This window comes from Lissotriton helveticus, chromosome 9, assembly GCF_964261635.1.
Source record: "Lissotriton helveticus chromosome 9, aLisHel1.1, whole genome shotgun sequence".
Taxonomy (NCBI): Eukaryota; Metazoa; Chordata; class Amphibia; order Caudata; family Salamandridae; genus Lissotriton; species Lissotriton helveticus.
In genome coordinates this window covers 1,228,497,991-1,228,521,563 of record NC_136070.1, presented here as the reverse complement: position 1 = coordinate 1,228,521,563, position 23,573 = coordinate 1,228,497,991, and the positions used below count along the sequence as shown (strand labels likewise).

General features: G+C 50.9%; 1 protein-coding gene across 1 annotated transcript in view; it reads right to left on the bottom strand.

The window, feature by feature from the left end:
• The window catches only part of ALDH1L1 (aldehyde dehydrogenase 1 family member L1), a 192,171-nt gene extending 180,088 nt beyond the window's left edge, over nt 1-12,083 (bottom strand). Inside the window, exon 1 of the mRNA XM_078661722.1 lies at nt 11,891-12,083. The gene's annotated coding sequence lies outside the window, so the exon portion shown is untranslated. The remainder of the gene's footprint in view (nt 1-11,890) is intronic.
• Between the last annotated feature and the right edge of the window lie 11,490 nt (nt 12,084-23,573).

The following is a 23,573-nucleotide window of genomic DNA, read 5'->3' as shown; positions in this document are numbered from 1 at the left end:
TAATATTGAAAAAGCTTCCACTTAAAGCCCTGGAGACAGCATGACAATGTTGCTGCTCCTGAGTTTCAAAAAGAGAAGGGGAATCCAGCGAGAAAATGACTCTCTTTAAAGGATTTTCCTTCCCCTACAACGCTGACCTGGTATGATGTCATGCCGTAACTTCTCCACTATGAAGTGAGCAGTGTGAGCACGCGCACAACCATGTGACTGCTGTCACTGCAGTCCGTGAAAAAACAGGGCACAAATCAAAGCCCTATAGAGACCCATTTTGAGGCCCCTTTTAAAAAACTGCCAGTGCTCAGAACTGGTGAGACCCGGCCCACTTAAAGCCCTGGCTGTAAGGCCTGGTGGGTTGTCAGTTTTTCTACTGTATTAGTGATAATGAGCCCTTCGGATTTTCTTGACCCCTTCACTGCCAGGTCATCAGCGCCCCAAGGCTATGGTGGGCTGGGGAGAGTAAGAGAAGGGGCCTGACAGGGTGCCAGGGGTTGTCGCCTCGGCCCCAGTGTCTTTAATACCTGGGTGTGGTGGTGGTCTTTACATAAGCCTCACTGGGAGGTCACCTTTCCCAAAGAAAAAGAAACTGGATTTAACTGCTGTCAGAGCTACTGATGTCGGAACTGAGGGGCTTATTTATGAGCCCTTGCGTCCCTTTGGCGCCGCCGGTGCGTCACTTTTTTGTGACGCACCAGCAGGGTAAAAAATGAGCCATGTTGTGTCATATTTACAAAGTGACGCATCTAGGTAGATGCGTCACTTTGTAAACCCCTGCGCAACATTATGCCTGCGCCAAGTATAATGTATGCAGGGTGGGCGTTCTGATGCAAGTAAGCCTCGTAGAAGTGACGCAGTGAAATCTATAAGATTTCACTGCGTCACTTCTAGGACGCAAATGCGTCAATATCTTACACCTGCCTCACAGCAGGCATAAGACTGTCGCAGGCACATTTTAAATGAGACTTGCCCATGTGAAATGACCCACTGATGGAGTTGCGTCACTTTCGTGACACACTCCAGCAATATGTAATTTTTGCGCCTACAGATACGTCAGAAATACTGACATATCTGTAACTCCTTGCGACATGATGCGTCCTACAGTAAATAGGACGCATCCAGCATGTCACAAGGAAGGCGTGAAAATTGACGCATCACTGTTTTCACGCAGCGATACGCCACTTTTCATAAATGAGGCCCTGGGTTTCGAGTACCAGCATCAGCTTAACATCTGGACAACTCACTATCTCCGTACCTAAAATAATAAAAATGAATTTGATTTTGTGAAATATAACTGGTGTTCGCGTAAATTGCTTCAAAGCCTTTCGGAAGAGTTCACCCTAAATTAAACACACAAAAAACATAATATCAAAAAATTAGAGATTACTATTCATATCATATAAAAACCTCCCCGTGCCTTTTTAACATGACTTCTCTGCCTTTGTTTAGTTTAACTATCAGTCACAGATCATGAAGGCAACTTTAGGACACATTTTGGGGCTGGAGATCCGGGTTTGAGTCTCCGTCTTGGCTCAACATCCTGTGATTCTGGGCAAATCACTTCATCTACTTGGCGCCTACCAAAAATGAATGTGTAATGTAACTAGTGCTCCAATACCCGCCTGCCCGCCTTCCCAGTCTGCCCCTGCCCCTGCCGGAACGGACGAGGCTCATTTCCTACACTTGTTTTTAGTGCGACGCTTGAATTCAGCTGCCCTCCACAGCTCATCTGAATATGGAGCATAAAGTAAACACGGCGCTGGGTTACACCCAAACGGGTACACATTAACTCACGCAATCGGTGTAGGACTGGCCCTGTGCCTCGCGTGATCTCAGTGACACAACAGAAGGTTAAAGCGTGCTCCAATGAGAAACGAGCTGCAAACCAGCCCTCTGGAGGCTTGCCCAATCAGAATGCCTTATGCAAATACCGCCCCCAAGTACGCTGCCTCCAAAACATTCTCTTAGTGCGCAGGAAAGCGCTTTTCATGGAAAGCAGAGGCGTTCAGGAAATACAAAGCGCTATCTGTAGCCGGCTCTGGCTGCCAATACGTTTTAACGCTTTATAAGGCCCTACAAACGCGAGATATGGCTGATGCTATCAGCAAGAAACTTACCCGAGGGCGCCGGCCCGCTGGCACTTTTCCTGAAACTACTTTCCAAATGGTTTTACGAGCCTTGAATTCCAATACAACCGGTACTTGGGATTTCCCAGGGCTAAACGTTATTATATTTCCGTAAAATGTGCCTTAGTTGAGGGGGCTTTGGGTGGGGGCAGGGTGCATGTGACACGAGGCATCAAGTTAGTAAAGCCTTGGAGTTCGACACGCACTTCAACAGAAGTTTACTCACACGTGGTAATAACATCCACGTGGGTTGCGTCCTCGTCCCATATCTTTTCCCCAGAACACTATCCCTCTGCCCTTGATCCCAGTTGGGCCACTACAACAGGTCACTCGCTGAGCCCTAAAGAAGAATGTGCTATCCAGCAGGTAGGGTCTTAAAAGAGGGGTGCAAAATCTAGCAATGCATTGACCCCAAGAATGGACAAACCAGGAAGGGAGGGGTGCTCAAACCAGGAAGTTTCATCTTAAAAGAGGGTTGCACCATCCAGCAGGTAGGACCTTAAGAGCAGTGCACGTGCATCGCGCGGCAGGTGGGACCCAAAAAGAAGTGGCTCATCTAGCATGTGGGATCTTAAAGGGGGGAGCACCTTTCAGCAGATGGGACCTGGAGAGGGGTAGATCACCCAGCAGGTGAAGCCTGCAGTGGAGTGCACCATCCCTCGGGAGGGTTAGATCACCCAGCGGGTGAAGCCTGCAGCGGATTGCACCATCCAGCAGATGGGACCTGGAGAGGGGTCGATCACCCAGCGGGTGAAGCCTGCAGTGGAGTGCACCATCCAGCAGATGGGACCTGGAGAGGGGTAGATAACCCAGCGGGTGAAGCCTGCAGTGGAGTGCACCATCCAGCAGATGGGACCTGGAGAGGGGTAGATCACCCACCAGGTGAAGCCTGCAGTGGAGTGCACCATCCAGCAGATGGGACCTGGAGAGGGGTAGATAACCCAGCAGGTGAAGCCTGTAGTGGAGTGCACCATCCAGTAGTTGGGACCTGGAGAGGGGTAGATCACCCAGCAGGTGAAGCCTGCAGTGGAGTGCACCATCCCTCGGGAGGGTTAGATCACCCAGCGGGTGAAGCCTGCAGTGGAGTGCACCATCCAGTAGTTGGGACCTGGAGAGGGGTAGATCACCCAGCAGGTGAAGCCTGCAGTGGGATGCACCATCCAGTAGTTGGGACCTGGAGAGGGGTAGATCACCCAGCAGGTGAAGCCTGCAGTGGAGTGCACCATCCCTCGGGAGGGTTAGATCACCCAGCGGGTGAAGCCTGCAGCGGATTGCACCATCCAGCAGATGGGACCTGGAGAGGGGTAGATCACCCAGCGGGTGAAGCCTGCAGCGGATTGCACCATCCAGCAGATGGGACCTGGAGAGGGGTAGATCACCCAGCGGGTGAAGCCTGCAGCGGAGGGCACCATCCCTCGGGAGGGTTAGATCACCCAGCAGGTGAAGCCTGCAGTGGAGTGCACCATCCTGCAGATGGGACCTGGAGTTGGGTAGATCACCCAGCAGGTGAAGCCTGCAGTGGAGTGCACCATCCAGCAGATGGGACCTGGAGAGGGGTAGATCACCCAGCGGGTGAAGCCTGCAGTGGAGTGCACCATCCAGTAGTTGGGACCTGGAGAGGGGTAGATCACCCAGCAGGTGAAGCCTGCAGTGGAGTGCACCATCCAGCAGATGGGACCTTGAGAGGGGTAGATCACCCAGCAGGTGAAGCCTGCAGTGGAGTGCACCATCCCTCGGGAGGGTTAGATCACCCAGCGGGTGAAGCCTGCAGCGGATTGCACCATCCAACAGATGGGACCTGGAGAGGGGTAGATCACCCAGCGGGTGAAGCCTGCAGTGGAGTGCACCATCCAGTAGTTGGGACCTGGAGAGGGGTAGATCACCCAGCAGGTGAAGCCTGCAGTGGATTGCACCATCCTGCAGATGGGACCTGGAGTTGGGTAGATCACCCAGCGGGTGAAGCCTGCAGTGGAGTGCACCATCCCTCGGGAGGGTTAGATCACCCACCAGGTGAAGCCTGCAGTGGAGTGCACGATCCAGCAGATGGGACCTGGAGAGGGGTAGATAACCCAGCAGGTGAAGCCTGCAGTGGAGTGCACCATCCCTCAGGAGGGTTAGATCACCCAGCGGGTGAAGCCTGCAGCGGATTGCACCATCCAGCAGATGGGACCTGGAGAGGGGTAGATCACCCAGCGGGTGAAGCCTGCAGTGGAGTGCACCATCCAGCAGATGGGACCTGGAGAGGGGTAGATCACCCAGCGGGTGAAGCCTGCAGCGGAGGGCACCATCCCTCGGGAGGGTTAGATCACCCAGCGGGTGAACCTTGCAGTGGAGTGCACCATCCTGCAGATGGGACCTGGAGTTGGGTAGATCACCCAGCGGGTGAAGCCTGCAGTGGAGTGCACCATCCAGTAGTTGGGACCTGGAGAGGGGTAGATCACCCAGCAGGTGAAGCCTGCAGTGGAGTGCACCATCCAGCAGATGGGACCTTGCAGTAGTGCACCCTCCAGCAGGGGGGAACTTAAAAAGGACTTCACGACCCAGCATGTAAGGTCTTAGATTGGAGTGCACCATCCAGCAAGTGGTATCCAGCAGGTCGGATCCTGCAGAGGGGTGCACAGACAAGTAGGTCTTATACATTAAGGATGAGTGAACCATTTAGAAGATTGGTTGGGTTTAAATGTCTGCATCATCCAGCAGTTCGGATCCTACAGAGAGGTGTAGGGAACAAGGAGCCTATTGTCTTTGAACCTGTGTGCAGCATTCAGGTGGTTCTCCTTAAAAATGTCTGCACACACCATCCAGAAGACTGGACCCTAAGGCAGAGCAGCAGGGCATTGACCTTAAAGACACCTGCATGATTCAGAAGGTGGGGGCCTGAAAGTGTGTGGGCACATAGGCCACTGATCTAAAAGGGGTGGGCATTCCAGCATGTCATTGGCCTAGCGTACTGCAGACTCCATGGGGTCATCGACCTGCTGATTCATGCGCCTGATTATTATCCTTTGCTGGATGTGACTTCATGACTTTCTTAAGCACACAATGCTAGTTATCTTGATTTAGACCACGCCCCTACTCGGATAGGCCACACCCCTTTACGAGACTTGCCACTCCCCTTTTAGAGCACCCCCAGTTTTTTTCCCCACTTAAAGCCCCGGCCAGGAGGAAGACTCAAGAAGGCAGCACAGCCGCAATTCAGTGTCCTATTATGAAGCACAATTCCGTTTGCAATTTACATTTCAGTTAAATACCTCATTCACGACACCCCTATGGGCCTGCATTTCACTCATTACATAATAAAATAGAGAGCGGGACACAGTCCGCATTAGGGACTTTTAAAAGAGGAGCCCAGTGAATTCCCTATTTCACAGCAGAAGCTACAGTGCACGTCCTGTAGCATTACACTAAGGGCTACAGGACATACACTCGTTCCTGCCTTGACCCTGTGTCCGTGATGGCTTCTAGCACTTGATGGAGAGCAGCAGGATATTGACTTGTTGTAGACTGACCGCAGCAGGGCATGCTCTCACTAGTGCCAGGGTAGATCTGTGAACCCTTGCACTAGGCTAGCTGCAGCAGGGCATGCTCTCACTAGTGCCAGGGTAGGTCTGTGACCCTTGCACCAGGCTAGCTGCAGCAGGGCATGCTCTCACTAGTGCCAGGGTAGGTCTGTGATCCTTGCACCAGGCTAGCTGCAGCAGGGCATGCTCTCACTAATGCCAGGGCAGGTCTGTGATCCTTGCACCAGGCTAGCTGCAGCAGGGCATGCTCTCACTAGTGCCAGGGTAGATCTGTGAACCCTTGCACTAGGCTAGCTGCAGCAGGGCATGCTCTCACTAGTGCCAGGGTAGGTCTGTGATCCTTGCACCAGGCTAGCTGCAGCAGGGCATGCTCTCACTAGTGCCAGGGTAGGTCTGTGATCCTTGCACCAGGCTAGCTGCAGCAGGGCATGCTCTCACTAGTGCCAGGGTAGGTCTGTGATCCTTGCACCAGGCTAGCTGCAGCAGGGCATGCTCTCACTAGTGCCAGGGCAGGTCTGTGATCCTTGCACCAGGCTAGCTGCAGCAGGGCATGCTCTCACTAGTGCCACGGTAGATCTGTGAACCCTTGCACTAGGCTAGCTGCAGCAGGGCATGCTCTCACTAGTGCCAGGGTAGGTCTGTGATCCTTGCACCAGGCTAGCTGCAGCAGGGCATGCTCTCACTAGTGCCAGGGTAGGTCTGTGATCCCTCCCTGCACTAGGTAGACTGCGGCAGGACATGCTCTCACTAGTGCCAGGGTAGGTCTGTGATCCCTTCTTGCACTAGGCTAGCTGCAGCAGGGCATGCTCCCACGGCTGCTAAGGCAGGTCTGTGATCCCTTCTTGCACTAGGCTTAGCTGCAGCAGGACATGCTCTCACTGCTGGTAGGGCAGGTCTGTGATCCCCTCTTGCACTAGGCTTAGCTGCAGCAGGACATGCTCTCACTGCTGCTAGGGCAGGTCTGTGATCCCCTCTTGCACTAGGCTAGCTGCAGCAGGACATGCTCTCACTGCTGCTAGGGTAGGTCTATGTCCCTCCTTGCACTAGGCTAGCTGCAGCAGGGCATGCTCCCACGGCTGCTAAGGCAGGTCTGTGATCCCTTCTTGCACTAGGCTTAGCTGCAGCAGGACATGCTCTCACTGCTGCTAGGGCAGGTCTGTGATCCCCTCTTACACTAGGCTAGCTGCAGCAGGGCATGCTCTCACTGCTGCTAGGGTAGGTCTGTGATCCCTTCTTGCACTAGGCTAGCTGCAGCAGGACACGCTCTCACTGCTGCTAGGGCAGGTCTGTGATCCCTTCTTGCACTAGGCTAGCTGCAGCAGGACACGCTCTCACTGCTGCTAGGGCAGGTCTGTGATCCCCTCTTGCACTAGGCTAGCTGCAGCAGGACATGCTCTCAGTGCTGCTAGGGTAGGTCTATGTCCCTCCTTGCACTAGGCTAGCTGCAGCAGGGCATGCTCTCACTGCTGCTAGGGCAGTTCTGTGATCCCGTCTTGCACTAGGCTAGCTGCAGCAGGGCATGCTCTCACTGCTGCTAGGGCAGGTCTGTGATCCCCTCTTGCACTAGGCTAGCTGCAGCAGGACATGCTCTCACTGCTGCTAGGGCAGGTCTGTGATCCCCTCTTGCACTAGGCTAGCTGCAGCAGGGCACACTCTCACTGCTGCTAGGGCAGGTCTGTGATCCCCTCTTGCACTAGGCTAGCTGCGGCAGGGCATGCTCTCACGGCTGCTAAGGCAGGTCTGTGATCCCTTCTTGCACTAGGCTAGCTGCAGCAGGACATGCTCTCACTGCTGCGAAGGCAGGTCTATGATCCCTCCTTGCACTAGGCTAGCTGCAGCAGGACACACTCTCACTGCTGCTAGGGCAGGTCTGTGATCCCCTCCGGCACTAGGCTAGCTGCAGCAGGGCATGCTCTCACGGCTGCTAAGGCAGGTCTGTGATCCCTTCTTGCACTAGGCTAGCTGCAGCAGGACATGCTCTCACTGCTGCTAGGGCAGGTCTGTGATCCCCTCTTGCACTAGGCTAGCTGCAGCAGGACATGCTCTCACGGCTGCTAGGGCAGGTCTGTGATCCCTTCTTGCACTAGGTAGACTGCGGCAGGACATGCTCTCACTGCTGCTAGGGCAGGTCTGTGATCCCTTCTTGCACTAGGCTAGCTGCAGCAGGGCATGCTCTCACTGCTGCTAGGGCAGGTATGTGATCCCTTCTTGCACTAGGCTAGCTGCAGCAGGACACACTCTCACTGCTGCTAGGGCAGGTATGTGATCCCTTCTTGCACTAGGCTAGCTGCAGCAGGACACACTCTCACTGCTGCTAGGGCAGGTCTGCGATCCCCTCTTGCACTAGGCTAGCTGCAGCAGGCCATGCTCTCACTGCTGCTAGGGCAGGTCTGTGATCCCTTCTTGCACTAGGCTAGCTGCAGCAGGACATGCTCTCACTGATGCCAGGGCAGGCCTGTGATCCCTCCTTGCACTAGGCAGACTGTGGCAGGACATTCACTCACTGCTGCTAGGGCAGGGCCAGGGATGGTCTGTGGATCTTACCTTGCACTGGGCTAGCTGCAGCAGGACACACACTCACTGATGCCAGGGTAGGTCTCTGACCCCTACTTGCACTAGGCTAGCTGCAGCAGGACATGCACTCACTGCTGCTAGGGTAGGTCTCTGACCCCTCCTTGAACTAGGCTAGCTGCAGCAGGACATGCACTCACTGCTGCTAGGGTAGGTCTCTGACCCCTCCTTGCACCAGGCTAGCTGCAGTGGGACATGCTCTCACAGCTTCTAGGGAAGGTATGTGATCCCTCCTAGCAGTTTGCACTAGATTGCTGCAGTAGGACATTCTCTCACTGCTACCAGGGTAGATCGGTGATTCCTTGCACTAGGCTAGCTGCAGCAGGACATGCTTTCACTGCTGCTAGGGCAGGCCTGTGATCCCTTCTTGCACCAGGCTAGCTGCAGCAGGACACACTCTCACTGCTGCTAGGGCAGGTCTGTGATCCCTTCTTGCACCAGGCTAGCTGCAGCAGGACATGCTTTCACTGCTGCTAGGGCAGGTCTGTGATCCCTTCTTGCACTAGGCTAGCTGCAGCAAGACATGCTTTCACCGCTGCTAGGGTATGTCTGTGATCCTTCCACCAAGCCAGCTGTAGCAGGACACACACTCACTATTGCCAGGGTAGGTCTGTGATCCATGCACTAGGCTGGCTGCAGCAGGGCATGCTCTCACTGCTGCTAGTGCAGGTCTGCGATCCCTTCTTGCACTAGGCTAGCTGCAGCAGGACATGCTCTCACTGCTGCTAGGGCAGGTCTGTGACCCCTTCTTGCACTAGGCTAACTGCAGCAGGGCATGCTCTCACTGCTGCTAGGGCAGGTCTGTGATCCCTTCTTGCACTAGGCTAGCTGCAGCAGGACACACTCTCACTGCTGCTAGGGCAGGTCTGTGATCCCTTCTTGCACTAGGCTAACTGCAGCAGGGCATGCTCTCACTGCTGCTAGGCAGGTCTGTGATCCCTTCTTGCACTAGGCTAGCTGCAGCAGGACACACTCTCACTGCTGCTAGGGCAGGTCTGTGATCCCTTCTTGCACTAGGCTAGATGCAGCAGGGCATGCTCTCACTGATGCCAGGGCAGGTCTGTGATCCTTTTTGCACCAGGCTAGCTGCAGCAGGGCATGCTCTCACTGCTGCTAGGGCAGGTCTGTGATCCCCCCTTCCACTAGGCTAGCTGCAGCAGGGCATGCTCTCACTGCTGCTAGGGCAGGTCTGTGACCCCTTCTTGCACTAGGCTAGCTGCAGCAGGGCATGCTCTCACTGCTGCTAGGGCAGGTCTGTGATCCCTTGCACTAGGCTAGCAGCAGCAGGACATGCTCTCACTGATGCCAGGGCAGGTCTGTGATCCCTTTTTGCACTAGGCTAGCTGCAGCAGGACATGCTCTCACTGATGCCAGGGCAGGTCTGTGATCCCTCCTTGCACTAGGCTAGCTGCAGCAGGACATGCTCTCACTGCTGCTAGGGCAGGTCTGTGATCCCCTCTTGCACTAGGCTAGCTGCAGCAGGACATGCTCTCACGGCTGCTAGGGCAGGTCTGTGATCCCTTCTTGCACTAGGTAGACTGCGGCAGGACATGCTCTCACTGCTGCTAGGGCAGGTCTGTGATCCCTTCTTGCACTAGGCTTGCTTCAGCAGGGCATGCTCTCACTGCTGCTAGGGCAGGTCTGTGATCCCTTCTTGCACTAGGCTAGCTGCAGCAGGACACACTCTCACTGCTGCTAGGGCAGGTATGTGATCCCTTCTTGCACTAGGCTAGCTGCAGCAGGACACACTCTCACTGCTGCTAGGGCAGGTCTGCGATCCCCTCTTGCACTAGGCTAGCTGCAGCAGGCCATGCTCTCACTGCTGCTAGGGCAGGTCTGTGATCCCTTCTTGCACTAGGCTAGCTGCAGCAGGACATGCTCTCACTGATGCCAGGGCAGGTCTGTGATCCCTCCTTGCACTAGGCAGACTGTGGCAGGACATTCACTCACTGCTGCTAGGGCAGGGCCAGGGATGGTCTGTGGATCTTACCTTGCACTGGGCTAGCTGCAGCAGGACACACACTCACTGATGCCAGGGTAGGTCTCTGACCCCTACTTGCACTAGGCTAGCTGCAGCAGGACATGCACTCACTGCTGCTAGGGTAGGTCTCTGACCCCTCCTTGAACTAGGCTAGCTGCAGCAGGACATGCACTCACTGCTGCTAGGGTAGGTCTCTGACCCCTCCTTGCACCAGGCTAGCTGCAGTGGGACATGCTCTCACAGCTTCTAGGGAAGGTATGTGATCCCTCCTAGCAGTTTGCACTAGATCGCTGCAGTAGGACATTCTCTCACTGCTACCAGGGTAGATCGGTGATTCCTTGCACTAGGCTAGCTGCAGCAGGACATGCTTTCACTGCTGCTAGGGCAGGCCTGTGATCCCTTCTTGCACCAGGCTAGCTGCAGCAGGACACACTCTCACTGCTGCTAGGGCAGGTCTGTGATCCCTTCTTGCACCAGGCTAGCTGCAGCAGGACATGCTTTCACTGCTGCTAGGGCAGGTCTGTGATCCCTTCTTGCACTAGGCTAGCTGCAGCAAGACATGCTTTCACCGCTGCTAGGGTATGTCTGTGATCCTTCCACCAAGCCAGCTGTAGCAGGACACACACTCACTATTGCCAGGGTAGGTCTGTGATCCATGCACTAGGCTGGCTGCAGCAGGGCATGCTCTCACTGCTGCTAGTGCAGGTCTGCGATCCCTTCTTGCACTAGGCTAGCTGCAGCAGGACATGCTCTCACTGCTGCTAGGGCAGGTCTGTGACCCCTTCTTGCACTAGGCTAACTGCAGCAGGGCATGCTCTCACTGCTGCTAGGGCAGGTCTGTGATCCCTTCTTGCACTAGGCTAGCTGCAGCAGGACACACTCTCACTGCTGCTAGGGCAGGTCTGTGATCCCTTCTTGCACTAGGCTAACTGCAGCAGGGCATGCTCTCACTGCTGCTAGGGCAGGTCTGTGATCCCTTCTTGCACTAGGCTAGCTGCAGCAGGACACACTCTCACTGCTGCTAGGGCAGGTCTGTGATCCCTTCTTGCACTAGGCTAGATGCAGCAGGGCATGCTCTCACTGATGCCAGGGCAGGTCTGTGATCCCTTTTTGCACCAGGCTAGCTGCAGCAGGGCATGCTCTCACTGCTGCTAGGGCAGGTCTGTGATCCCCCCTTCCACTAGGCTAGCTGCAGCAGGGCATGCTCTCACTGCTGCTAGGGCAAGTCTGTGATCCCTTCTTGCACTAGGCTAGCTGCAGCAGGGCATGCTCTCACTGCTGCTAGGGCAGGTCTGTGACCCCTTCTTGCACTAGGCTAGCAGCAGCAGGGCATGCTCTCACTGCTGCTAGGGCAGGTCTGTGATCCCTTGCACTAGGCTAGCAGCAGCAGGACATGCTCTCACTGATGCCAGGGCAGGTCTGTGATCCCTTTTTGCACTAGGCTGGCTGCAGCAGGGCACGCTCTCACTGCTGCCAGGGCAGGTCTGTGATCCCTTCTTGCACTAGGCTAGCTGCAGCAGGGCATTCACTCTCATTTCTGCCGGTTGTGTGTGACCCCCATCAACAGGCTATTTTCAGCTCCGCTTACAACCTCTTCCAGCAATACCCAGGAAGGAGTTCACTGTCCCCAGCAGACCCCGCGGCAGCACAGGGCACCCCACACACACACTAACATCTGTCCATCTGTTCCCACTTACCTGGTATGTACGTGCTGCTGTAGGACAGGACGCACCGGTCGCGAGCCTCACACTCCACAGAGCACGTTTACAAGCTGCTGCTGCTCCCTTCTCTTCCTCAACCTTCAACGAACTGCTCTGGGAGGGGCGAGGGGAGGAGCCTAACTGTCCAAAACAGGGGAGGAGCCTCACTGTCCAAAACACTGGAGCCAACTCTCTTTTACAGCGCGGTAATGAGGCCTTATGACGACACATGTGACACGTCAGTGTCCCAGGAGGCTCCGAAGGGGGCAGATCGGCCCTCTCACTGGCCCCTCTGCAGCCACACCCACACTACTCCGTATACATTGGCAACGCCCAGTGCAGGACTAAAGCTCGGGCAGCTGTCAGGCTGGAAAAGCACCGTGTGATCTGCTTGTGCAGATGGTATCCTAACAACAATGACACAGCACGGTGCTTTCCCCAAAACATGCGCTCCATTTGACCTTCCAATGGCCTACTGCTTTCTCTCGGTTCCTTTCCTGCTCTGTAAATATGAAATATATATTTGTCCAAGCCTAATCGCTGTTAAATGTAATCCTGAGTGAATTTGAAATTTGTATATATATATATATATATATATATATATATATATATATATATATATATATATATATATATATATATATTACAGACACTTTTGTGCTTTTTATTTTAACGAGGATAACATATATATATTTATATATATGACCGTCCCTACACGTTACACTAATGGTGTTGTTACAATAAAGTACCTTTAAAAAGAAGAAATCTTTGTGGACTCCGTCTGTGCTGTTGAGAATCTGCCTTACCGATGGGACCCTTGAAGGATTCTTTTGTTTGAAAAAAAAATATATATATATATATATATATATATATATATATATATATATATATATATATATATATATATATTACTCAAACCACTAGTATATGTAGTAGACCTTTGTACTTACTACCATTCCTATGTGATTTCAGAGTTTTTCTGTTTGTATCTCTTCCTTGAGTGACTTTACAACGTGTACATTTGCATTTTTTTTTCTGTTTGTATCTCTTATGTAACTCATGTAATCCAAAGTCCTTATGTAATACAACTGGTTCTTTTGTAAAGCGCTCTGACACCTTCGGGTAATGTTCACGCTATAGAAAATCGCAATAAATAAAAAATAAAAAAAAACGTGCTGCCAATTGTTGCTTAAGTTTCTTTTTTTCAAATAGTTTCTCTTGATGTAAAATCTTTTTAGAATAAAAAACGGGGATCACCCTTATTACCAAAGTGACCTATGGGGAAGGAGCACTCTCCCTGTTTAGACAATGATCCAAATTCTTCAGCCATTGCAATGAATCTACCACCTGAGGACTGAGGTACTTTGCCCTTCAAATCTCCTTGGCACTGAGTTACGGAAAAATGCAAAAAAATCCCAGTGCAGAATCACATTTTAACCCCTTCCGTGCTCCCGTCGGTCGTTGGCCGTTGCGAGCACTACCTCCCTGGTGCTGCGAACGGCCGACGCAGCCCGCCCACTCCGTGGAACGCCCACACTGTGGCGAAATACTCGCCACGGTAAACGGGTTAAAAGACACCTAAGGCACCAAGAACAGGCATGAAGCCATCAGGTGCACAGCTGCCCTCGTAGGCTGAACAGGACTTGCATCAAATCCTTTCCTGAATGAGGAAAACCCTCCCTGGGGGTAGAAGCGTCTACATAATTCTAACATAGGGTCACATTTGACTTTTTCCAGTTCAATGTAAGACCAAAGAGTATTTCACAGTGTAACGTAGGTTCCTTTCCACTTAACAAATCCATCCTTCTTCTTCAAATGGTCAATGGCCTTTTAAGGGATCGCGGCCCACAACCTAATTTAGCTTCTTTCTCTAACCAACTTCAATATGTGAAGGTGTTGCAATACACAAACTATTTTAATCAGCTTGCCAGGCCAAAATACATTACTTTGTGGATAATTGTGGCTGTGATGTCAGCAAACCCTGGGGCTTGTTAGGAAAAAATAGCCTGCCCCTAAAAGGACTTTCCAACCTTCCCCAAACAAACTGCCTCTGCTCCTGCACCAAAGGGACAGTTTGCTACCCTGGAAGGTGTAACCCTGATGCATGTAAGCCAGGTTACAGTCTGAGCCCCTGCCCACTGCAATTCAAAAAGCCACAGGGATCTCTGGACACCTTTGCATGTCAGGAAGTGCGGACTGCTGATGAAAGATGAGTGCAACATAATGGTGGCGACTCTGGTGCATGTGTTAACGTGGCACATGGATAGCCGGACTCTGGGAGATTGGATTCTAGTGTATGAGGGGGAATGACATCCTATGGAAAAAGAAGAAGGCAACACATTGGGGACACCACAGCGCTAGAGATAATTTCAGTTAGGAGGTGGCCATATTATTTTTAGCATATAGTGGGAGGCAGACCGGCCGCTTGCGCCCTGTAAGAAGGTCTTTCTTGGGGTGGTGCCTTGGATTTTTATGTGTCAAAAAAATCCGAAGTATCGGACAAAGAACCTAGCTATGTTATCAAGGTCACTATCTTAAATAGATGTGTTTTAAGGAATAAGGGGGAGGATACCCTTTTTCTTGAGTCCCCTCACTCACCGGAGTTGCCTCACGGTGACATGCTTCATCATAGCGGCCATCTCAACCCGCTGCGGGTTGAGGCGTGCTACGACTTGCAAATTACGTAGGAGCACTATTAGTGAGGACTATGTGTGGTGTAATGTGAAAAAAGTGAGTGGAGTGGTGTAAATTAAAAATATCTTACTAGTGGGCGAGAAAATACTTTTATTCGTGCTCCTAGCAGATATATTAAAAGGTGGGGTGGGTCTCTAGGTAACATAGCTAGGTTCTTTGTCCGATACTTCGGATTTTTTTGACACATGAACTAGTTCTGGAGGGCGAACCTAGCTCACATCCCTCTGCCTCCCCCTCTTGTTTTTATTTTTTTGCCTTGGATTTTTAGAAATGATGACTGTAAATGCAGAAGGGAATCTTTTTTCTCATGCAATTAGCCAGAACCATGTTTTCACCCACTGCATGTCACAAGTGCCTTGTTTCTCGTGATAACACCTGGATCAGCTGATTAAAATGCTAAGATTTATTTTAGGATGAACACCTCCTTAAAATATGATGGTAATAGCGCTGCTGAGCTGCACCTTTGTTGTCAAACCTAAAAAGGCCCTTTCTCAGCCCTTCGGATTCAGTGAATTTGAAATCAATTTCTTAGCTTAGAGGAATCCGATCGTCACAAACGTTTGGAATGTATTTAAAGGGAACTGGTGAGGTCCATTTGAATCCAGTGTGTGTGCTGCAATAGCTGGCAGTTTCCTGTGTGAAGGGTGGCTATGTCCATCCATGAACTACAAACATGCTTGTTTTTCATTCTTTCCTCAGAAAAATTGCTTTCTTTTGTATTAGTAGTAATGTAATATACCGTGCCATCGTGCTTAACCTGGCCTTAACCCCTTGGTAGCAATGGCACAGAGCAGACAGGCTTAACGTAGGGCAATGTGTAAACTATTTGGGTAGTGCCAAAACATTAATAAAGTCAAAATGCTAAATATTGAGTATTCCAAATAGAATTAGAAAAACAGAGTCAAATAAATTTTTTAAAAATGACAGCTAAATCACAAAAATCCAATATGGGGAACCAGAGATATGAATTTAATTGTTTACGTTTTAAGTTGAAAAAGTGCAAATCGCCTTTGCTAGTCAATATAGATTGGGACCTAGGTGCAATTTTGAGGCTCACCATAATGGAGTGTGGGGGGGACTACATCAGCTAGATTCTTCCTGGTCAAAGATTTTACTTTCTGATTTAATCTTAAACCACCACAGGAGTATATTTCGAAAGCTGACCAGCACCTCAGTGGAGGCACTTAGAGACTCACAGGGTGCCACGCAGGGGCCAACAGCAGAGTCCAGTCCAGGTCCACTTGCCACTGGTAGGTGATTATTTCTAGGAAAAGGTCTCTTGTAGCTTGGTGTTTCCCAGGAGCCACAAAGGAGGTCAGCCTACAACCCCTTGGAGTCCACTTTCTTTATCCTGGGTACAAGAGGGAAAGAAGGGGGAAGTGAGAGACAAGAAAATCTGCGATAATGGGAGAAAGCTGGGATGAAAAGAACCTTCAAGAGAGAGAAAAAAGGACAGGTTGTGTCTGAAGGTGAATTAAAGAGGCATGAGGTGGAACCAAGACTACACAACCTTGGTATTCCACTCCAGACTTTTGATTGTGCTGGCTGAGTGCTTCTGAACAAAACTTTGAGCTCTGGCACTTATTGTTTTACAATCAAGCACTTCCAATACTCAGAATGATCAGGCTTGTACAGCAGCCAACAACATTGTGACGTACATAATTAATTATGGCATGATCATGCTGAAGCCTAACAGTGGCGGCTCCTCCGCTATGGTGGAGGAGTGTCGCCCCACTGCTTTTAAGCAGTGCGAAGAAGAAGCCTAAAATGATAATCCCTTTAAGTTATTATAATTTTATGCTTCCTGCTTCTTTGCCTGTGGGCGGGGCTGCTCTGCTCTCGGAGCAGGGCAGGGAAGGAGTGGTTTGCCCACTCCTAAGTGCGCAATGACTGGTCTTGTTGGCCCTCTTGGCCTTGCTGTGCTTCCAACTGAGACGGGGCGAGCAGGAGCGGAGATGCGGGACCCGGCGCAAAGGTATTTTGTTTTAAAAAAAATATTTTTTTAAATATACACCACCCCGCACGACCTCCACCCAATCAAACCCCTGCAACCTGCCTGCCCCGTCACCCGCTAATCATGCTGGTCGCCACTGAAGCCTAAAGCCTCTACTCTCTATAACGACTACAACTTCAAATAGTCACTCTCACAAAAAGAAACTGTGTGCAAGGGAGTGATGCACATGCTATTCGCATATCTAGAATACTAAACTCCCCATTTTGAGGATTGTGGTTTGTATATTCAAGTGCACTGCAGCTACACCCCTCTGTAAGGGCGGATATAAGGATCCCACAGATGAGCTGTTGAAATGGGACTGTCCTCCTGCTTTGGTAATTCCCCTGTGTTGGTATTTGTCATTTTTTGTGCTGCAGACGTTTGTCAACTCCTACTCAGTGCCCCTGTTTTACTCTGGATATCCTTACTTAAAGGAAGGTAGTGGTACAATAGTCTTAAGCCATCACATGAGCAATTTGAAATATGGATTCACATACTCACAACGTTTTTCTCCTTCCTTTTTTTGATCTTGCCAGACAACAGCATATTCGCCGTCAGCTGTGAGGGGTATTCTATAGAAAAAAGTGCTTGGAACTTGCCCTTGCTTACCATTCAGTGATATCACTGTCACTCTTCTTTGCTGCCTCCTATTTGGCCAGCGCATGCCAGGTGTTAGTTTCTTTTCTATGTGTGGAGCATGGACCAAGCACAGATGGATTCATCCTAATTAATGTTCGTCCACTGCTTGCACTGTGATTCGGGTACTATTTCTTTCACTACTGCACTTTTTATATACATCCTTTTTAGGGCTCGGACTCCTCCCCACTGAAAGTGGGAGGAGTTTTGAGATCCTAATGTTAAAGAAGAGAAAAAAGAAGTATCTCCTAGGGCTTTGGCGAGAAAAATTCCACACATTCTTTAGTGTGTTCTGTCATCTGGCCAGTGATTCGTCTTCGTAGTGTTGTCGTTTTAATAGGCTTGAAGTGATAGGGTAAATGTAGTTTTCTTCCGCCATCTTGGGCATTTTTCGTTCGTGCTCGCGCAAAGAAGTACATTAATTATAATTAGGAGCTGTCAGGGTGCCTCCGTAAGTGAATCCAGATGGCCGGGCGCGTTCACCATTCAGCAGCGCTGCACTAGGGAGCGCGCAGAGGATGCTGTGATAGAGAGCGCATGGAGGATGCTGTCTGTGTGCACACACCCGCACAGGAGCTGAGAATACTAGTGTGCACACAGGCGCACAGGGGATGCTGTGATTGTATGATCACGGAGGATACTCAATGTGCACACGTGGGGCTCATGCAAAGATGCTGTGCACCTTTAGGAATACTAGTTGTGTACAAACAGAAATCTGGTAGTTTGTACACGGAACGTTGTGTATGCACACATTGATGTACTGCAGTTGTGTGCTCTCCAAGTTCTACTACTGTGTACTCTATGTCTGTGTGCACAGAAGATACTGGTTTTAAACACATTCGATGCTGGTACGCACACGTGGGTGAGGGTGCCGTTTTTGTTATGGGACAGATGGTGCTACAAGTTTACACACAACGGTGATCTCTGACGGTGTAGTATGGCTGGTGGTGCCTGGATGCGCGCTCAAGAAATCCTGTAGTTTTGTGCACATAGATGTTGTTGCATGTGTCTCTGGAGAATGGCTTAAGATCCGCTTGTGTGCATACCAGAAGTGACATGTTTGAACACAGCAGTCACTCTGCGTGTGCACAAGGTGGTGCACGTGTCCACGGAGGTATTGCCGGCTGGTATTTGAGGTGCACGTGTTGCCTGAGTACAGATGAAAGGGATGGGACCTATGTGCACATAGACGGATGTGTCTTTTTATAACGCTGATGACGGGGCGTAGGGGTGTGCGGATGTGTGCACATCGATCTCTGTGAAGGTTTGTGCACAGAGCACAGGTGGGAGCTCAGCCGATGCTGATTGTGTGCACACTGAGTTAACTGTGTTGGGTACAGGTGGGAGACCGGTTCCCTAAATCCACACGTGTGGGAATGTTTGCTTTAGTGCAGACAGTAGATCCACCCGCCTCGAGGCGCTGTTCTAAGGCACTATGAGGACAAAAAGCAGATCATATCCAAGCAGATCGAATCGATTGCCTCTTGGTAGACTGGGGTGCGGGCGGGGTGCTTGAACCCAATAATGTAATGCCTGCGCACATGGAAGGGGCCGGTGTGCAAACATACACTCGTGCATACACGACGCTGCCCGGGTCAGTTCGATAACTTTCTATGTGCACACAGGAAAGGAAATGCCTATTCGTACTTGCGAGTCTTCTATCAAACAGCTGACGGTCTGGTGCCTGCAAGCCCTGGAAGGCTGCCTGCTCCATGCACACCTCGAGAAGGCTGCCTGCTCCATGCACACCTCGGGAGGGCTGCCTGCTCCATTCACACCCCGGGGAGGCTGCCTGCTCCATGCACACCCCGGGGAGGCTGCCTGCTCCATGCACACCTCGGGAAGGCTGCCTGCTCCATGCACACCCCGGGGAGGCTGCCTGCTCCATGCACACCTCGGGAAGGCTGCCTGCTTCATGCACACCTCGGGGAGGCTGCCTGCTCCACGCACACCCCGGGGAGGCTGCCTGCTCCATTCACACCCCGGGGAGGCTGCCTGCTCCATGCACACCTCGGGAAGTCTGCCTGCTCCATGCACACCTCGGGAAGTCTGCCTGCTTCATGCATACACAGGGGAGCAGCCTGTTCCATGCACACCTCGTGGAGGCTGCCTGCTTCATTCACACCCCGGGTACGCTGCCTATTCCGTGCATACCCCGGGGAGAGTGCCATTCACCCCTCGGGGGCTGCCTGTTCCATGCAGACCCTGGGGAGGCTGATAACAGACCTGAAGAGACTGACTGTTCCATGCATACACAGGGGAGCTGCCTGTTCGTTCCACGCAGACACAGGGAAGGATGCCTTTTCCATGGACACCTCTATGAGGGTGCATGTGGTCGTCGCCTGCAACCACACCCCTGTGTGCACACAGGGGACGTCGTAGATATTGGCAGGAGACTGTGAAAAAGTCAACTGGAAGGCGGAAGCCAGATTACGAGAAGTTAAATATTGGGGTTCACACGTATGGCACCCTCAATTGGTAAACTACCCTTTCGGAACAGACAAGAAGAGTGCAGGATATTAAACGCTCACACGGGCTGCTCGAGGATCAGGGAGCCCCTTCTTTAGGGAGAAGAGGTATTAAGACGGCCCCCACCCACCTCCCCCAACTTGAAAGGTCGCCCTCTTCTTGGTCTGCAGCTGGGTCATGTGAGGTACCCCAGATGTAGCGCTGCAGGGGCAGACCTTTTAAAACATGATCTAGCTCCTGCTGTTTAAAATAGCGCCGATCAATGAAGGAAACATGTTTCCAGCCGCTCTTAATTCATAAATCAACCTAGGCATTGGGCTGGACGTGATTTGCCCAGGATCACACAGTTTCGGTCAAAAGGGAAATGAGTCATTAGAATTGACATCTCCTGGTGTATCCGTCAATAATCTACCTACTGACTCCCCGGCCCTGTCTTCTCGCGCGTGAGCCCGTGCCACGCACTGCCCTGCCGAGAATGCTCTGACTGCACACAGAGGGTGATGCTTGTATGCACACATGCGAGCAGGGCGCTTCTGTGCACATATAGAATGCTCTCAGTGAGCACACATGAGAGCACAGGGACCGGCTTGTTTGCGCCCCGCATTCCCTTTATATTTCCGGGGTTTTGATGGGCTTGGTGGCCGTGCGAGAGCATTAACCGAGAGTAACTGCCCTGTCAGCTCGTCGACTGCACGGAGTGCGGCCGCGTTCACCACGTCACTGCTTTGCGAGCCCTCGGAAAGTTCTCAAGCGCTCAAAGGGTGTTTGTTTCCCCGTGAATTTGCCATTATAAGATTGTCTAAACAAAAAAACGCGCATTGTCTTTGCTAGTTTCCTTAACGGCGACTTAAACTTTAGGTGAGGCTGATACAATTCAAGACAGACCGCAAGCTTGGGAGGGGGTTTAATATCTCGGGAATATACGGGGCGCCCCTTCGAGACGCTTCCCAGAGGCCTTCCGTGTCACTGCACTGACTGCTCTGTACTCCTGAGATTCCTGCCCGATCTAGCGCCTGGTTGCTAATGTGTAAATGAGATGCCCTCGCGCGCCGTTTATGAGACTTTATTCCCTGTTCCCATTCTGCAAATATTTTCAGAGTTCAGACCGCAGTGATGTCTCATTTGGTTTTTCCTTTCACTAAGAATGCCCAAGGGCTTGAACGCTGCGCCCATCTGAGTTCCGACTGGATTAAAGCCATTTTAGTGAATTGTGTCCCCTCTGCTTTCTCCGTCCACCTCTCCGAGTCGTATTTGTCCTCTTCGCTCGCCTGTTCATCCTGGGTGATCGCGAAAATCTCTGATTATTCTTACTTTTAATTGGACTTTAGAAATCCTTTTAAAATAGCTGCATCTGCACACTTTCTACAGCTTTAATTCACGTTTGCTGCACAGTAAAGACAAAAGTGGACCGAGAAAACATATTGTGTTCGTTTACAATGTGTGCCATGCCTTTTTGTGAAGATTAGACGGCATTAGTGCCTTTACGTTTAGGTGCCTCTGCGTGCGCTCGCGTGAGTGTGCACGTGCCTGCCCCGTCCCAGTGCGTGCACGACTGACCAGGTCGGGAGAGTCCATTTATCAGTGGCCAGGGAGGGGAGCGTTTTCAATAGCGTGTCGAATTGTTCAAGAGTGCGGCACAGTGAGTGCAGAGTGACAGTGAGTGCAGAGTGACAGTGAGTGCAGAGTGACAGTAGAGTGCAGAGTGACAGTAGAGTGCAGAGTGACTGTAGAGTGCAGAGTGACAGTGAGTGCAGAGTGACTGTAGAGTGCAGAGTGACAGTGAGTGCAGAGTGACAGTGAGTGCAGAGTGACAGTGAGTGCAGAGTGACAGTGAGTGCAGAGTGACTGTAGAGTGAGTGCAGAGTGAGTGCAGAGTGACAGTGAGTGCAGAGTGACAGTGAGTGCAGAGTGACAGTGAGTGCAGAGTGACAGCAGAGTGACAGTGAGTGCAGAGTGACAGTGAGTGCAGAGTGACAGTGAGTGCAGAGTGACAGTGAGTGCAGAGTGACTGCAGAGACAGTGTGTCAGGGTGCACATTGTGTGAGTGTGCAGGGTAAACAGTGTGTGACTATGCAGGGTGACATTGGGAGTGTGCGGGTGAGCAGTGTGTGAATGTGTAGGGGCAGTGTGTGAGTGTGCAGAAAACACCACACACACATACACCACACACACATAACACACACACAAACCACACACCTCAGTCTCTCAACACCACACACTTGTCACCACTCAACACAACACACTCACCACCACACTCACTCCCCAGGCTCACCCCCACAGACTCACCACCACACACTCACCAGCACACAGAAAACAACACACACAACAACACACCCCCAGCCGTCAATGAATGCTTTCACCATGCACAAACACCAACAACCATCATCCATCTGTGCACGCTTTTACCAAGCACACACCCACCAGCCGTCAGTGCACCCTTCCACCAGGCACACACACCTCCAGCCGGCAGTGCACTTTTCCACCAAGCAATCGCAGTATGGTACACTTTACTTTTAAACATATTCATATAAAGCACAGCATGCCACCATTGGTAAAATTACAATTCAACCAAGATACTTCCACTACACACCACATGCACACACTCCATAACACATGGCAAAAAGACATTGGCATTTACAATGCCATTAGCTCAAACTCAAATAAATCCGAGCCCGATTGCATTTCTAATGCTTGTTTATATTGCTTATCACTGTACACGTATGCTTTTCAGAACACCTCTACTCTATTTAACTCTATCTACTCCACCCTACACCATTCCACAGCACTCTATGCCACTCCATGGCTCTCTACTCTTGGCCACTCTATGTTATGCCATGCTACGCCACTTCGTGTCACTTAACTCTACGCCACTCCGCTCAACTCTACGCTGCTCCTGTCCACTCACTTAATGCCACTCCACTCTTCACCACTCTACTGAACTATCCTGTACGCACCTCTACTCAATACCACCCACTCGACTTTATGACACTCCATTTTACGCTACTCTACAACACTCAACGGTACTGTACGGCACTACACTCTATGCCACTCTACTCCACTCTCATCTTCACCACTCTCCTCTATGACTCTACTCTACGCCACTCCACTAACCTTTAGCTATAGTGATCAGCAGCTACGCTGCTGTACAACGCGGCTAAACGACATTGGCAAAGCTAATAGCTTGTGCATAGCAAGACCTATTGGCTTTGCTGAAGGTTGTTTCCTTTACTCGAGGCATCTGTTTGGCTGTACTCCAAGCAAGTCCACACCATTTCTTTCGGGACCCCTCGCCCATGATGAGCTATGGGACAAAACTGGGAATCTATGTTTATAATCCTACGAATTCAAGGACTTCTGATCATGCTTTAGTTTGTAATACAGTTACATGTTTTGTGTAGCACGTGTGCACAGTTTATAACAACCTCACACTTAAGAAAGAGCACACAGCTAAACCATCAAGGAGGTTTGAATGGACAGTTTTGCACGAAGAAGCATTTCTTCATTAATGACTGAATGCAAGCAATATATTTTAAATTTGACGTTCTTAGTACCAGTCAATCTGTTTTTCCCTGCACCTCGCTCGGGCAGTGTATGTTTTCCTTCTTTCAAATAAACCAGTCCAGCACGATGGAATCAAATATTTTCAGTTCACTGCTCCTTTTCTACATTACAAAATGCTCTCTGTGCAGAAAAAGTATTGAAAAGAAGGTATTTATTTTCACATAAAAAAGCAGATTAACATTACAAAATGATATCAACTTCCTTCCTGAATCAGGATACAACAGTAAAGATATTTTCAAAATATAAAACAACTAAAAGGAACAAGCCCTTCTTCTACAGATAGCTCCTGCACTTATTGAAATAAATGGACACGCAAATAAACAGTCG